This window comes from Lynx rufus, unplaced genomic scaffold (assembly GCF_022079265.1).
Source record: "Lynx rufus isolate CCGP_SWC_20201006 ecotype Redwood Valley unplaced genomic scaffold, mLynRuf1.p SCAF_1, whole genome shotgun sequence".
NCBI lineage: Eukaryota > Metazoa > Chordata > Mammalia > Carnivora > Felidae > Lynx > Lynx rufus.
Window position 1 is genome coordinate 94629881 of NW_025814823.1, and position 15134 is coordinate 94645014.

Consider the following 15134-nt stretch of genomic DNA (forward strand, 5'->3'; position numbering starts at 1 on the left):
TTCAGCCCCGCCTCGGGCTCTGTGCTGACAGCTCGGAGCCTGGAGCCTGCTTCAGATTCTGTGTCTCCCTCTCTCTCTGCCCCTCTCCCACTCACACTCTGTCTCTATCTCTCAAAAATAAATAAATGTAAAAAAAAATTAGTATTTGATTTTAGAATAAACTTGAAATGTTATAAACAGGAGTTTTCAGGGTTTATTTTTCCTTCTTTATCAGTGTCCCAAGCACATGTGCCAGGGAAGTTTCCGAATGATTCTCGACTTGTTACTTGACAGTATGTTTTGGGACTAAATTAACAAAAATCCTAAAAGTTATGCTATGACTATGGTATTCCTGTGTACGTGGCCTGAGAACTTACTCTGTTTTCCACATAATTTCCTGGGTTTTCCAGATTCAACTCCCTTTTACTGGGCCTCTACTTAACATTTGTGAGCCACACGTGATGCTAAGTGCATCCACTTCATCACCTTGAACCGTCACCATCCTGTGAAGAAGGCGTGAAACCCAGTGACCCAGGTCTGATCCTTTGAAATGCTCACCAGCCACCTGCCAGTCAAAGGAGTGGGGGGAGCTGTTTTGTCTGTTTGTTTATATTTTGTTTTGTTTTGAGAATATTGTTTTGCAAATGGCTGACCAAATGGATTATTTTATTATTTTTTTTTTAATTTTTTTTTTCAACGTTTATTTTTGGGACAGAGAGAGACAGAGCATGAATGGGGGAGGGGCAGAGAGAGAGGGAGACACAGAATCGGAAACAGGCTCCAGGCTCTGAGCCATCAGCCCAGAGCCCGACGCGGGGCTCGAACTCACGGACCGCGAGATCGTGACCTGGCTGAAGTCGGACGCTTAACCGACTGCGCCACCCAGGCGCCCCATGGATTATTTTATTATTGATTTTAGAATCATATGGTTTTAAATTTGAAAAGGAATCTTCTATGTTGTCGAGCTAGTGAATTGGTCAACAAATAATAACCAAGAGGTCGTCCTGTGCTGGGGAACTGGGCTAGGCAGAGATCCAGCTGTGAGCATAGTCCAGTGGGTTCCTGTCTTCAAGGGGATTTTGGACTAAAACCTGTCTTGCTGTTGTTTGATTTTTACAAGCGAGGAAATTTAGCCCCAATGAGATCAAATGACTCAGTTAAGGACACACAGAAGACCTGGCCACTCTTGGTATTTTTGAACCCCAGTAGTAGGTCAGTCTTCTTTCCATGAAACCAAGCATTTCCCTGGTTTGCCTGGTCATGAAATTCCTTCAAATGCTTTTAATAATACTCATTCTGAGCCCTACACTAAACCTCAGGAATCAGAGCCTCCAAGGAGGGGGCCTGGAAATCCATACTTTTTTTTTCCTCCAGCACCCCAGGTAAGTCTTATGATCACATAAGTTTGAGAAACACTGCAGTATTGCTAGCTGTCCTATTTTCATGTTAATAAATAAATAAATAAATAAGGCAGGGAAGCTGGGTAGCTCAGTTGGTTAAGCATCTTACTTTGGCTCATGTCATGATCTCACGGTTTGTGGGTTCGAGCCCTGCTTTGGGCTCTCTGCTGTCAGCACAGAGCCTGCTTCAGATCCTCTGTCCCTCTCTCTCCCTATGCCCGCCTCGCTGTCTCTCTCTTTCTCCCCCAAAAATAAACATTAAAAATAAAATAAGGCAAATTAACCTTTACCTTTGGTCTCTTCTTATCATTGAGTCTTAAACATTAGATGAGATAATCTGATTTAACTGGTTTGGGGGTGCCTGGGTGGCTCAGTCAGTTGAGCATCCGATTTCTGCTCAGGTTATGATCTGATGGCTCCTGAGTTCGAGCCCCGCATCGGGCTCTGTGCTGACAACTCAGAGCCTGGAGCCTGCTTCAGATTCTGTGTCTCCCTCTGTCTCTCTCTGCCATTCCCTGCCTTGTGCTCTGTCTCTCTCTCTCTCTCTCTCTCAAAAATAAATAAACATTAAACAAAATTTTTTTAATTAAAATAAAATGTATTGATTTAAAAAGTGTGTTGGTAAATCATGTTGGTAAGTTCTCCAAGTAAAGCAAAAAATAAAATAAAGTAAAAAAATTGAATGGTTACTAAGCAGACACCTCCTACTGCTTTTATGGAAACCTAGCAAAACATTTGATGAAGTGCTTTTTTAGGAACCACATTATTTCATCTTGATCTAATGCCATTTCTATGCATTTTTTAAAAGGCTCCTGCACTAAATGATTATGGCAAAAATAAATCTAGGGGAATTGTCAGAAATTTATTTTGCAAGTGTCTAATTTTTATCACAAAATGAACAAAGCTCTTTAGTGATCTGAACTAAATTCAGATTAGCCAAGGAATGTAGCTGTCCTGTCTGATGACACGAACCAAGGAAATTGTCTTGTCATTGTAACAGGATTTTCCTCTTTCTTGCTTGGCTATCTTTCAATCCTGGCATATGTCTTCATGAATATGTATAGAAGTTGTAGATATCACAGATTGTTCTTCCATAATGCCTTGGAAACTGGAACGTATGAGTGGGTCTGCGGTGCTTGGCCATAGAGGTTATTTGCCGCATGTGCCCAGGGGATTCCTTTCCCATAGTCTACACTACCAACCACACCTCCTATAGTTAGTTGTTCAGCAAAGTGGTCCTGTAGGCAGGTGCCATTGGATATGTGGATTTCTCTATCTCTCTTTTTTAAGTTTATTTATTTTGAGAGAGAGAGAGAGAGAGAGCGCCTGCAGGGGAAGGGCAGAGAGAGGGGGACAGAGGATCTGAAGCAGGCTCTGTACTGTCAGCACAGAGCCCTATGTGGGGCTCAAACTCACAAACTTATGAGATTATGACCTGAGCAGAAGTTGGACACTTAACTGGTTGAGCCATCCAGGCACCCCTGATGTGTGGATTTCTTGATTGCTTGCATTTATTGACACTTTTAATATGTGCCAGGCATTGAGTGCTTTAGCTTACCCTGTAGATAAAATCCTTTTATCTTATTTCTTTTCCTTCCTTCTTCCTGGTGTCTACACCAGCAGAAGTCAGTTTTCAGGAGCATTCAGGAGAGTGGCCCATATTTATGATCCAGGCTAAGCAGTTTTACTCTGTGTTTCTTTTTCAGAATCTCTATATTTTAATCCTGTATTTGGAATATTCTTTTTCCAATTGACAGATTTCCTAAAATTCTGCCTATTTCTATGGTACTTTTCCTTCATCCTATAGAAGGCAATGGGCTTATCATCACTAGTCATGCCTAACAAACAGTTGATTTTGTTTACAGTTTGTAGTTTTAGCTGTTTTACACTTTATATGATTGTGTTCTTGTTTTTTTTTTAATGTTTATTTATTTTTAAGAGAGAGACAGAGCATGAGCAGGGAAGGGAAGAGAGAGGGGGACACAGGATCTGAAGCAGGCTCCAGGCTCTGAGCTGTCAGCACAGAGCCCAATGCAGGGGTCAAACCCATGAACCGTGAGATTATGACCTGAGCTGAAGTAGAACGCCCAATTGACCTAACCACCCAGGCACCCCTGTCTGTGTTCTTTTTAAATTCGCCAATGTTTAGGTCATATGTAATAAATTCAAAGAGATCAAGGACTGGGTTTAAATGATTTTCTTCAATAGTGCTTTCAACAGCCCTTCATGCTTAATAGATCCATTCATTCATTCATTTATTTATTTGTTCATTAACCAAGCACCTCTTACTTGCCAGACACTTTATTAGGTACTAGGGATACAAGGTGTAAGAAAGAAAGAAAAAACCCTAGGCTATATGAAGTAAAAAGGAACCCCCCACCCACTATCATTCCTCCTGTCTGAGGCCCCTATCCACCTGCCTGCTTATCTCCTGCTTTCAGAGACATCTTATGTTTGTTGTATATGTAATGTCCAGCCTTTTTAGCTGTACTTAGAGGAATAGAAAAAGTGCATCCACCCCAACTTTCTATAAGCGGAAGTTCCTTGTTTGGGTTTTGATATCAAGGTAATGCTGGCTTCACATAAGAAGTGGGAACTCCTTGGAACACCTGGGTGGCTCAGTCGGTTAAGTGTCCCACTTCGGCTCAGGTCATGATCTCACGGTTCGTGGGTTTGAGTCCCACATTGGGCTCTGTGCTGACAGCTCAGAGCCTGGAGCCTGCTTCAGATTCTGTGTCTCCCTCTCTCTCTCTGTCCCTCCCCTACTTAAGCTCTTTGTCTCTCAAAAATAAATAAACATTGAAAAAAATTAAAAAAAAAAGTGGGAACTCCTTTCTTCTATGGAAGGCTTTGTTTCAGATAACATTTTTCTTCCTCAAATACTTGCTGGAACTTGGCAGTAAAGCCATTTGGGCCTCAAGGTTTGTTTTTTAACCCATTTTATTTAAATTTTCAAATTTGTGAACATTACGTCACACAAAATAAACTCATCATTTTACCTATAAAATATTTTCTGCTAATTTTAACTGTAAACTACGAAAGGGAGAGTACAAACCAGTATCCTTTTAATAAATTCCTTTCCCCTCTTAAATTAGCCCGAATTGGGTTCTGTTGTTTATAAACCAAACACCCTAACTAGTGTAGGTACCACCCAGAAAATGGAGAGACATTTATAACTGCAGCAAATTCCTTTCCAACAAACTTTTTTTGAGAATCGTGTTTGTTTTCTTTTTTAAGGTATACCTAAGGCCTGATTTAAGAGGTCTGAGTTAGAGGCTCTCCAGGTTCTTTTCAACACATCTGTTTCCAGTATGAACCGGTATGCTCCTGCAATGGCAATTGAAAACGTGTTGTTATACAACTCACAGAATGTGTCAGCTGAAATAGAATACAAATTACCTACTTTTCAGGAGTTATTGCAAGCAAGTCCCAGAGACAGAAGAGAGAAAGAGAGAGAGGAAGGAAGGAGGGTGGGGGAATGCTTCTCTTTAGTACTGCTTGAGATTCAGAATCTCCTTCCAGCTTTAAAATTTTCTATAGAGCACTTGGCAGCAGAGTAGCATTAAGTTATATGATTTCTATGATTTTTGCATATATTTTTGGAAAATGAGGCTCATTTGCATTTTGCAGTTTTTAATAACCCATTTTCCTAAAAGGTTTGTAGAGAAGAAAAAAAAATTACATGTATGGTTTTGGCTCCCTCTGCTGGCCATTCTTGGGCACTTTAAGTCTACACAAGAGACTCCATCACTGAAATAGATTTGGGATTCTTTTCTCCTGAAAGTTCAATTCAACATTTAGTTTAACGTTTCCAAATGTATGACAGCTCTTTAGGTTTGGTAAATATATTTTTATTTTGCTACTCTTTTTTCTTTTTGCTTCAGAACTATCCCTGAAAACAGGAGGCATTTAGCAGAAAAATAGTTTAGAAAATATTTCAGATAAAATGCATAACTCACATGTCTCTCAAGCTGTCGGTGGTGAAGGTACCCAGTGGACTGATATGTGTTTTGTTTTGTTTTTTTAAGTTTCTTCGTTGTTTTTCCACGATCAGCATGTAGGCATGTTTACGACAGTTGGGGTTTTGCAACTACAAAGAGCTGGGGCTAATTGAAGCCAAAAAAGGGTTCATCCCATGTAAGGAAATGTACAAGAGCTGGCCTTGGGAAGAACAGATGCCCAGGCAGCTCTGTGGGGCTGGGTAGCATTGTCCTCCAGGACCAATTGCCAGGTGAGCTGGGGGAGAGGCAGGTTGTTAGGTGTCCCAGTAGCTAATTAATGCAACAAACAAGCCAAAGAGGAAGACGTAAGGTTTTTTTTTTTTAATTTTTTTTTAATGTTTATTTCAGAGCATGAGTGGGGGAGGGACAGAGAGAGAGGGAGACACAGAATCAGAAGCAGGCTCCAGGCTCTGAGCCATCAGCACAGAGCTCCATGTGGCACTTGAGCTCACGAACGGCGAGATCATGACCTTGAGCTCAGGAACCTGGAGATCATGACCTGAGCCGAAGTCCGATGCTCAACTGACTGAGCCACCCAGGCACCCCGGAAGTCGTAAGCTTTTAATCACTGCCTCCCTTTAGAGGGAGACTGAAACCAGACAAAGCATGACTCCCCCGTTTCATTTTCCTAATGGTTGAGTTCAGGTGGATCTGGGCAATTGCTGCCAACGAGCCCTGAACAAAAGGCTTCTGCAGTTTCACACACCCTGTGTTGGGGTCGACAAGCCGGGGGGGGGGTCAGGTCTAGGATAATGGCTACTGTAGTCAGTAATGGCTGGAAAAGTAATGGCTACTGTAGTCAGAGGGGGGAAAGGTGTCTTTCAGATTCCCTCCTCCTCTCTGTAAGGAGCCCCCACCCGAAGTGCCTAAAGAAGACGTGTGTGTACCCAAAGCCTCAGAGATAGAGACCAAGGAGTGAAGACACTTGGCCAGAAATTGAGATGTGCCAAGAGCATGTGCCAAAGGCGCCCAAGTCCTCGACTGCGACTCCCCCAAATTCAATGCACTGGCTGCACACCCTGCTGCCGTGGGGTGGGCAACCTCCCTCCTGAAGTCTGCCAGGGAAAGCTTTTGAAATTGCCTGTGGTCAGGCTGAAAGATCACACATAATTTTTTAAGTAGGAGCCGGATTCCTCCTCATGTTGGGGTGAATCGGCTCCTGGGGTCAATCACTGGAGTTTTAGAGTCCCTGGAGAAAGTCGTTGAGTGGTCCTGAGGCAGATCAGAACCTACCCTACACAGACTAAAGATCCCAAGAAGACAGCATGGAGAGGGAGAAGGGGATTTACCCAAATAAGATCAGGAGCTGTTGCAAAACTGAGAAACGAAAAGTTAGGTGGGTCAGCTCACTGCCCATGTACAACCCCTGCTCTGGTCTCTCCATTCTTAGAAAAAGCAAAGCAAAACCAGTTGTAGAAAAGATATCTCTTGAGGCGCCTGGGTGGCTCAGTGGGTTAAGCATCCGACTTCGGCTCAGGTCATGATCTTGAGGTTTGTGGATTCGAGCCCCGCATCAGGCCCTGTGCTACTAACTCAGAGCCTGGACCCTGCTTTGGATTCTGTGTTTCCCCTTTCTCTGCCCCTCCCCTGCTTGTACTCCGTCTCCCTCTCAACAATAAATAAACATAAAAAAAACAAAATATTAAAATAAAAGGTCTCTCTTTAGGTTGATGTCTATTGCTGACCCCTCCCTTTATCTGAACAGCCAGGCTTCTAGAAATAATATTCAAACATTGCCGTATCCATCTTTTTTTTTTTTTTTTTTAGCTTTTAAGTAAATTCTACCCACAACATGGGGCTCGGACCCACAACTCTGAGATCAAGAGCAACATCCTCTACCAACTAAGCCAGCCAGGCGCCCTTCAGTGTATCCACTTCTCTGTCACTTATTTCTTCATTTGTCAACTCACTATGTTCTTTGCATTGCCCCCCCTGTCCCGCCTCTCCCACTCCAGTCCTCCACCCCACGCAACCCAAACTTCCCTTGCCAAGATCCCCAATGACCCCACTGTGGTTAAAGCCCAAGAACCTTTATATCATTATGTTGGTTGACCTCCTCTTGGTGTTTGATGCTGCTGGCCACACTCTTTGTTTTTGAAACCATCTCAACCCTTGACTGTACCTCTCTCCTCCGTGACGGTTCCTTCTCAGCCTTTCCTGTTATGCATTCATCACAACGTTTCTGTCGTGAGCCCTTGTGAAAGTAAAGCTCCTTGATACCCTCAGCCTTTCTGGATCTCTCAGCAGGACAGTGGCTGAGAGCCAGGTCTTGAGTTAGCACACGGTGTTCAGGTCCTGGCTCTACCCACCACCGACGAGTGAGTGACTGTGGGAAAGTTATGCAAATCCTCTAAGGTTTGTGAATTTCCTTACCCACTCCAGTGGACCTGCCCACAGGACTGTCGTGACGTACAATGAAATAATGTTCTTCAAATAATGCTGGGCACAAGCATAGCTTGATAAAGTGTGGCTCTCATGGTGTATTCCAAGCATCCACAGTGGCCTGTGTTCACCTCAATCACGACACTTTTTTCTGCCTTATATCTTTTTTTTTTTAATTTCTTTTTAAAAAAAAATTTTTAATGTTTATTTTTGAGAGAGACAGAGACAAAGTGTGAGCAGGAGAGGGGCAGGGAGAGAGGGAGACACAGAATCCGAAGAAGGCTTGAGGCTCCAAGCTGTCAGCACAGAGCCCGACACGGGGCTCAAACTCACGAGCTGGGAGATCATGACCTGAGCTGAAGTCGAACGCTCAACTGACTGAGCCACCCAGGCAGGCGCCCCTTTAATTTCTTATTGGTTTGTAAATTCCTTGAGTGGGCGGACTGTGTTTTTAAAATCTCAGATCTTAATCTGGAGTATTTTTTACAATTACTAAACCTATACTGATACATTACTATTAACTCAAATGTGTACTTTATTCAGGTTTATTAGCTTTTGCCGATGTCCTTTTTCTGTTTGAGACTGTATCACAAAGGAGAAACTTCTCCAGTGTAGACACAGAACCAAGGATGGGTTGTTAGAACAATGAGGTTAGGTGACATGTCACACAAATTCTGTGAATGACCTGGGGCTCTCTTGAGACCAGTTAGGACCTCTCTGGCTATTTGACTTGTTAGAAGGACCACTTTATCTTCAGTGATGCGGCACTGACTGGTTCTGAAGAAAACTATGGCCCTCTCATCAATTTAGGAACATAAACAGACGCTAAAGGGAAAACCTCTTAAAATCCTGTGTAAACAAAAGAAAAGCAGTTATACCGAAGAGAGAAATGATCAGCATTCTTTTTAAATGCAATAGTATTCATAATTTACTGTGAGCTTTCCTTTCCCCATACACACACACAAAAATCACCCTTAAGTGAATTTTGATGATGATTAATGAATTAAAATTATTTACAAATTACCCTGAGAAATAATGTCAATATTTGGGTCACTCAAAGTAATGTTAGTGATATGTAACCTCTTTTAGTACCTAATGTACCTAATGTAAAAAAAAAAAAACAAAAACCTGGGCACACAGTAATTCATTTATTTTCATTATGTTTTGAATCATGACTTTACTGTTACTGTAAAAATAACACATCCTCATTATCAGAAAGTTCAGCAATACAAAGAAGTACACAGTAAATGGTGAAAAATTATAGAAAATATTTTTATCTTTATTTTAAGTTTTTTAGCTTTATTTATTTTGAGAGAGAGAGAAAGAGAGAGCACAAGCCAGGGAGGAGCAGAGAATGAAGAAGAGAGAGGATTCCAAGCAGGTTCTGCCCTGTCAGCTCAGAGTCCAGTGCAGGGCTCGAACTCATGAACCGTGAACTCATGACCTGAGCCGAAATCAGATGTCAGATGCTTAACCTACTGAGCCATCCATGCGCCCCCCAAATTATAGAAAATCTTACCCACCAGAAATATTGTGAACATTTGCCAAACTGAATTCCAGTAATCTCTGTATGCATATTTATATCTAAATCTCAGTTTATATAGGATACATGCAATCTACATATAGACAAATGGAAATGATTTTATTCAAGTGGATAAGAGAAGGAAAAGAAACTGAAGAAATTATTTTAGGTAGTTGTTTCTTCAACAAAGAAAGGTTTGTGTGTTCCTAAAATACTCCTCTAAAGCAGGGGTCTCAAACTCAAGTGGCTTTGGGCGTAGACTATAAGTCACAAAGCAAGCTGTAAATGTAAAGTTGCTTAGTATTGTTTCCAGAATAAAAATCTCTCGGATTACATTGCCTATGTCCTCACTGAGTCGGTCACACAAATTGAGCAAAACACCTCCACAGTCCGTGGCCCAGTATCTAGATTGTTACCCTTGCGACAATTAAGAATAGACTAAGAAGTCCTAGTCAATTTATTGCCTGAGTGATGTATTTCACCCCATTTCATATGGGGTGTCTGGGTGGCTCAGTCCACTGAGCGTCTGACTTTGGCTCAGGTCATGATCTCACGGCGCTTGTGAGTTCAAGCCCCATGTCGGGCTCTCTGCTGATGGCTCAGAGCCTGGAGCCTGCTTCGGATTGTGTCTCCCTCGCTCTCTGCCCCTCCCCACCCATGCTCTGTCTCTCGTTGTCTCTCGAAAATGAATAAACGTCAAAAAAATTTTTTTAAGATAGGGTGATGTAGAGAGTTTAATTAAACCTTAGTTCTACAATGGATTTAACATTCACTACATGCCAAAGGACCCCCATTCCTGACTCGTTTGTTTTCATTAATCTCTTGGTTGGCTTGTTTTTAACTCTCGGTTTCCCCAGAAGGAACATGTAAAAATTACAAGTGCAATCCCATTTGAGCATATGGGAACTTTGGTTAATAATTGCATAGCATATTGGCTGGATTTAGGCATTTTTCTCAAAACTTTGTTGCCAGTGAAGAAGTCTGAGGCTGGTTGATTCTTTTTCCTCTATTTTTTTTTCATTTGGATGCCCAAAGAATTGTCTCTTTATCCTTGGAGGTTGAGAACTTGACCAGAATTTGCCCCAGCCTCACCATTTTATATCAGGCTCTTCAGAACACAATATGTTCTTCCATCAAATGGCACATACAGGGTTTCCAATGTTAGAGAGAAAGTGTCTTCTGGCCTATGTGTGTTGTAATCTTCCCATAGGCATGAGGCAGCCTCACCCACCCCCAGCTGGAACCCAGCTGGAACTGGGTTTGGTGCAGAGCCTGATGAAGGTACACGCATGCCAAGAAGGTGTGAAACGGTTAATTACTCACATAATGAGGCTTTCTTTTATATGTATATGTATTTTTTTTTGATGTTTTATTTATTTATTTTTGAGAGAGGGGGCTGGGTAGGGACAGAGAGAGAGGGAGACAGAGGCTCAGAAGCAGGCTCCAGGCTCTGAGCTGTCAGCACAGAGCCTGATGCAGGGCTGGAGCTCATGAACTGTGAGATCCTGACCTGAGTTGAAGTCAGATGCTTAACCGGCTGAGCCACCCACTGACAGTGAGGAGCTTGAGTGGGATGTCTCCCCCTCTCTACTGTCCCAACTCACTCTCATTCTCTCTCTCAAAATAAAAATAAATAAATAAATAAAACTTAAAAAAATATGGGGCACCTGGGTGGCTCAGTCGGTTAAGCATCCGACTTCGGCTCAGGTCATAATCTTGCGGTCCATGAGCTCGAGCTCTGTGTCGGGCTCTGTGCTGACAGCTCAGAGCCTGGAGTCTGCTTCAGATTCTGTGTCTCCCTCTCTCTCTGCCCCTCCCCTACTCACGCTCTGTCTCTCTCTCTCTCTTAAAAATAAATGAACATTAAAAAAAAACTTAAAAGAAAACTTAAAAAAATAAAAGAAATTGAATTTGCAATTGTGTTTAGTCTGTTTGTCTCAGTGTCTAATTTACGTATTAGTTAGGAAATGGCATACTTTTGGTCCTCGGTCTCTTTCTTTTGTTTCACAATGCCTTCTACGCCGATTTGGATGTTTTTTCAAGTTGTCTCTCAGTTTTCATTCCATCAAGTTTATTTCCTTATTAAGTTCTATCTTGAACATTCACATGGGATTTGCTGCTGCCTCTTTGGTCATTATTTTATTCCAGATTCCATTATTTTATTCCATTATTTTATTTTCATCTGCTCTTTTTTTTTTTTTTTTTGCGTACCGTTCGCCTCTTTTTCGTAAATTTCTTTCTGTAGGATGATTGCGTACTTGCCGCGTCCCTTTTTCTCATCCAATTTGTGTGGGTCATGGACAGCTCTGCCCAGACCTCTGATGTGGTGCCAGAATTTTCCAGTGCCTGTGGCTGCCACTGTGAGATCTGTTTGTTTTTCCACTCAGGATGCCAGCTTGATGGCTTAGTGTTGCCTTCTATCTGTTTGTCTACAAAAAGCTTAAGGGGAAGTTGGGACCGAGGGTAACAGTTTTCTGGTTTTTTTGTTTCGTTTTTTTTTTTTTTTTGGTGGGTGTGACTTTCAGTTTCTCAACTTGGAGATTTTATTCACTGTCCTGTAGCAGGATTCACTCCACTTTTATTTTTTAAGTTTATTTATTTATTTTGAGAGAGAGAGCACAGAGGAGGGGCAGAGAGAGAGGGAGAGAGAGAATCTCAAGCAGGCTCTGCTATGTCAGCTCGGAGCCTGATGTGGGGCTCGAACTCACGACCTCATGAGATCATGACCTGAGCAGAAATCAAGAGTCAGATGCTTAACTGATACCCAGGCATCCCAGATTCACTTCACTTTTAGGGGGCAAGTTCAGTCCCTGAGCAGGGACTGAAATTAAAATTTTTTTATGTTTATTTATTTTTGAGACAGAGAGATACAGAACATGAACAGGGGGAGGGCAGAGAAAGAGGGAGACACAGAATCCACCGCAGGCTCCAGGCTCTGAGCTGTCAGCACAGAGCCCAACGTGGGGCTTGAACTTGCGAACTGTGAGATCATGACCTGAGCTGAAGTTGGGGGCTTAACTGACTGAGCCATCCAGGCACACCTGGGATGCCCCAGGCTTTAGATCAGCCCCTTCATTAACTGTGGCACCCCAGACCCTCTGATCCCTCCTGAGCCCTGATGTTCACTTTTTTCATTCTTTCATTTCCCCTTCCTATAGTGGAGGACTGGGGTGCCTGTGGGCTTCAGCTAGTGTTAACAGTGGGGGAAGGGAAGGCTATTTTCACTGCAGCTGCAATGTAACCTCCCCCTGGCTTTTGTCTATGGGTATCTTTGCTTCTTGTTTTCTCTTTTCAGATTTCCAACTCCTTCATCACTTGGGGAATTAGATACAGTTTTGTTTTTTTCTGCCTTACCGCTCTATGCTCTACTTTCCCCTCGGCCCAGAGGCAATAAACGTGTGACTCCTGGAGGCTCCTCCACTGAGTGCTGGATCAGCCCTCAGACGCTTAAAGCCTCCACAGATCTCCCAAGCCTTCCCCTTGGCTGCCTATCTCTCTCCCATTCTGCTCCCTTCTAAACCGGGGAATACATACATTGGGGAATTCTCATGGCTTTGTGGACACCTTTCTTCAGCACTGTTTCAGCAGGTGGGGGATCACCTTTCAAGTCCATCTTGACAGGGGCAGATGCTTTGTTTCTTTTCCCGGCAGACACTTCTTCAAGTGTGTTATTAAGTTAGGCTTCTTTGCTCGTTTGCTGTTGATGGGTGGGTTTTTCTTTTTCTGTTGCATGTTCGAGGTGTCTACTGCCTTTATTTCCTTTACGAGTCACTGGGTCAAAGGGATGTGTACCAGCACCACACGCAATATGTCTATGGGGGAACTGCCATCAGCTTCTCTTCCTACTGGGTTTGCTGGTGGAAATTACTGAAGAATCCATTAAATCTTTCACATGTCCTGTGTGTAAATATCAGTCCTGTTAATGACATAGGCCTCTGGGAAGTAGGATGGAGAAAAGCAAGTGCCAATTAAAACAGAGGGGTGGGGGCGCCTGGGCAGCTCAGTGGGTTGAGCACCGGACTTCAGCTCAGGTGATGATCTCATGGTTCCTGAGTTTGAGCCCTGCGTTGGGCTCTGTGCTGACAGCATGGAGCCCGATATGGATCATCTGTTTCCCTCTCTCTCTGCCCCTCCCATGCTTTCTGTATCTCAAAAATAAATAAACATCAAAAGAAATTTAAAAATGGATTAGAAAGGGATCTGTTCATGTATCACAAAGTATATTTTTTGTTACATTTTAATAAACATTTCCCTCCCATACTGTCCCCCACCCTCCATTTGGTTAATACTGTGTTTTGTTTTGTTTTGTTTTCTGGGCAAATGTGGCCTGCAACTTTGATGCTATTCCTTTTCTCTTTTCTTTTCTTCTCTTTTTTTTTTCTTTTTTCCCCTAAGCTTCTTTCTTCCTTTTCACATCACAGCCTGGAATGCAAATAAATACTCAGAGAATAGATTATGTTCCTGCGTTCCTTGTTCCTGATGGATCTCACCTCAATCAGGCACATTCACATAACCACCTCATAAATAAAAATATCCAATTTTGAAACTCCATTCCTCGGAGAATCTCTGGAGAAGCTGTGGAACAGACTGTTGCATGTTTCCCGTCTAGAAGGCGTTCTTCAGTTCTACTCCGATTGATCCACTCGCAGTCATAAAGCAAGTGCTGACTACTGAGCTAAAAACAGGGCTAGCAACTGTGACCGAATGGTGGTGTGGAGAGGGGGTGGTGTGTTCCTTGTGGTGCTGAGGAGGAGGAAAACTGGGCCAATGGTTTCTGCAAGCAAATGCAGCTGAATATGAATTTTGTATTTGATAGGACATGAGTGGCAGGTAGTTTTAGCCCTCTGCCTATGAGATTCTAAGCTACCTTTGAAAGTTCACCCAAGACACTCAACATGAGTTGTAGGACCACATACACTCACAGGGTTAAGGACCTGGGCCAGATGCTTAGCTAACCCACTGCCAGAATAATCTGGGTGTGTAATAAAATGCCCATACCCCCAATCTGACCATATATATCAAGAGCTTCCTTGCAAGGTTGTTTCAGCTGAACTCGGTTCCTGGGGCTCAGATACTAGTCTGTTGGGTGAGTAGATGTTACCTTTCCTCCAAAGATAACCATTTGCATTGGTAGCTGGAATACTGAGGTGCGGATTTGGGCTGGGCTCGTAGGTGTACCCAGGGTTTACTTAAGGGTTGGAGGAGACTTTTGGAGGGGAGGGAAAGGCTCAGATCCATTGAGTGCCAAAGATATAAATCATGCCTAGCAGGTAGAGAGTGGGTGTAGACTATATTGCAGGAAATGCCCATGGGGCCCGGGAGATGGAACTCACCCAGAGGGAGGGACTTCAAACCGGACAAAGGTCACACCCAGAAGGAAGTGTTAGCTCTCAGGACACAGAGGACCTTGCTCCAACCTGTGCTGTTATAGACTTTGGTAAAACAACTAGGCATATGTGAACTAAAAAGGCTGCATCATCAAAGAGCTAAAACATTCAAGGCTTAAGCAACTCTTGTGTTGAGATTCCACTCAAGGAGTTAAATGGTCTCTGAGTTATGCACCCCCCTCACCCCCAGATATGCTCAACCTTACTGCATCCCAGGCTTCAGTGTATTGTTCAACTTCCCTGACAAAGTGGCTGCTGGGAACTCTGAACTGTTCCCATGGTCTTAAAGCCCTTGCCATTTGCTGCCACCCTTGGCAGGGTAGGGGGTGGGAGAGGACACATCTGAATTAGGTATGGGCATGAGCTCGCTTCTTCTACAGTTTTTGGGACTTGGATTGTACTCTACCAAACTCATGGAGGCTCTGGATTTTCCAATGATGCCTAAAGGCAACAGGTGACATAC